This window comes from Crocodylus porosus, unplaced genomic scaffold (assembly GCF_001723895.1).
Source record: "Crocodylus porosus isolate Cpor-Errol unplaced genomic scaffold, CroPor_comp1, whole genome shotgun sequence".
Taxonomy (NCBI): Eukaryota; Metazoa; Chordata; order Crocodylia; family Crocodylidae; genus Crocodylus; species Crocodylus porosus.
In genome coordinates, this window is record NW_017728909.1 from 62,790,716 (window position 1) to 62,793,688 (window position 2,973).

The following is a 2,973-nucleotide window of genomic DNA, read 5'->3' on the forward strand; positions in this document are numbered from 1 at the left end:
ATAGTATCATAGTACTTAGGGTTAGAAGGGACCTAAACAGATCATCAGGTCTGACCCCCTGCCCGGGGCAGGAATGGGTGCTGGGATCATATCACCCCAGCCAAATATCTGTTCAGCCTCCTCTTGAAGAGGCCCAAGGTAGGAGAGAGCACCACCTCACTTAGGGCTGCCAGGCTCTCGAATGGACTCCCAACTGTAAAGTAATGTCTCTTGAGGTCCAGCCTAAACCTTCTAAGAATTTGTGGCCGTTATTCCTAGTAACCCCAAGTGGTGCCTGGGGGAACAGAGCTTCCCCCAATTCCCTCCGGTCCCCCCTAGCGAGTTTATAGACAGCCACCAGGTCCCCTCTCAGCCTTCTCTTGTGGAGGCTGAATAGGTTTAGGCCCTTTAGTCTATCTGCATAGGGCCTGCCCTGCTGCCCCTTCACCATGTGAGTGGCTCTCCTTGGGACCCTCTCAATGCTAACCACATCCCTCTTGAAGTACAGTGCCCAGAACTGGACACAGTACTCCAACTGTGGCCTGAGCAATGCCACATAGAGGGGGAGGATCACCTCCCTGGACCTGCTTGTGATGCATCTGTGGATGCATGACAAGGTGCAGTTAGTCTTACTGACCACTTCCTCGCATTGGCAGCTCATGTTCATTCTGAAGTAACAATGACTCCAAGATCCCTTTCTGCCACCATGTTGATAAGAACAGTGTTCCCCAGCCTCTAGGTGTGTTGCTGGTTCCTTCTCCCTAGATGTAGTACCTTGCACTTGTCTGTGTTGAAGTCTTAAGTGAAAAAATGATAAGACAAGAAGAGTAGAAAGTGTTAGTGGGAGGGGTAAACCTAAGTGTGTACTAGACTGTCAGTGTCACCATAAGTAGCACCTGGGGGGTAGTTATGAATTTCTTTTCCTTGCTTAATCTATATTTAGGATAGGGGGCAGGGTTTAGAGCAAACCAGCATAAGGTGGGATGGGGGGGCAAAGGGAGGAGAATTCATTTTTGAAAGATTCCACTTGAATAGGCAAAGGCTGTACAAGGTAGTCTGAAATAGAGGAATCTTTTTGTAGTAATGGTTTCTATTCCATGGAGATTTATTTGGCATTACTTGTTATGGGCCAGTGGCTAATACATGGAAACACTTCTATTGTATTGAAATTGTCATTAAACCAGACTTCACTGCAGTAAGATGCCACCTGAATGTTCAAAGCAGCTCCAATTAATTTAAAATGGCATTTTTAACACTCAGGGACAAAGCTTATCCCAGATGTCTCAACTTCAGTAACTGCAAATTGAGGTGCATACAATTAGTGATCACCTATGGAGTCTGAAGTTACTCACCCTGTAGAAACTGTGAGATGAAACCCAATTCAAAAGGCCTCTGATTTACTAGGTAACATATTACATATTCTACAACCCTTCAGTTTTAATGGCAGGGTTCCAGCAACAGGAACGTTATTCACAACATAAAACTGATTTCCTAAGCAATATCCATTCTTTGTGCACTGAATGAGGTGGAGATCTTCTGGGGAAGAAAAAAAAAAGGTGACCATTTAAAAAGCAAAAAAGACCTGCATCACATAGCATATGTGCAAGACCACCAAAATACAGTTTTACAGGCATACTTAGTTCTGGCATTCCTGAGTTCTGAACCCTTAAACTGCAGCCTTAAAGTTGCAGTAATGTTTGATAGATTTCTCCTTTTTACCCCAGTCCTCATATGGGTCATCAATAGACTGAGACCCTTTAGTTCCAGTGCAGACAGTCAATGAGCTAATGGAGTAACCAACAGCAGCCAGAGGTCATTCTCTTTAAAAACCAACCAATATGCTATACCAACCAATTTCCTAGACCTCTACCATTAGTAGGGAAACAGGAAAGAAGTACCCAACAAAAAGGAAGCTTTTTCACACAGTAAGTAATTGAAGTGTGCAACTCATTGCCCTCAGATGTTGTGGAAGCTGCTGGTTGAGCTAGATTAAAAAAAGACACCAGGCAAATTCTTGGAGGGGCATCATTAGTTATTGCACAAGACAGTTGGGGGCACAGCCTCCATATCAGAACTTCATAGTCCTTAAGTGCTGGAGGCTGCAAGCAGGAGAGGAACAGGAGGAAAGAAAGCCCTGGTCCTGCCCTGTTCACTCTCCCTTTCAGCATCCACTCTCTACCCCAGGTGACAGGTCTATTTGTTGCCTAGGGAACATGGGTCTATGCCAGCTAGGAAACACTATAAGCCTCCCTTAGACCAGTGGTTCCCAAACTGACAGATTGCACCCCAGCAGCTTAAAACAATACAACTTGAAGCACCACCAGCAAATTTTACTTCAACCTCAAGTACCACCAGCAAATGTTTATCATATAAAGTAATTATAATAAATTGGTTAACGTGTCCCATTGATAGGTTGTCTGCATACCACTGGTGGTACCTGTACCACAGACTGGGAACCGCTGAGGGAGACAACAACTGATTTCGGGGGACAGACCAGGGATGGGACCAGGGATGGGAATGAGGTCTGAGGTTTAAAACAAGGGCACCAAGAGGGGACACCCAGCAGAGCGCAGTGCACGGTGCCCAGAGGCCCTCGAACGAGCTGGTGGATGCTGCCCTCCTGGGAGACGGGACAGAAATGCAGGCCTACAGTCCCCAGGCCAGAGCCTCCTTCCTGGAGGGAAAGTGGCCAAGACAAACCTATGGTGGGGTAGGCAACTCACTTGCCAAAGCATGGCATGCCAAAGCATTTTGCCTGGGCCTCACACCTGGGGGAAGGGGCCAAGGCTCCACGGCCGTGAGGAGGAGTGGGCCCCTCGCAACACCCTGGCCACACCAGCGTCCCACAAGCCAGAGCGGCAGCTCTGCCCTTCTCGCAGGGGAACAGGGACACAGCCCAGGCTTCTTTTCCGCGGGCCGCACCCCCGGCAGGAGCCCACCAGGCTGGGTGCCGCCGTCCCTTGTGGGCTGAGCTGCCCCGACCGCCGCGCGGCT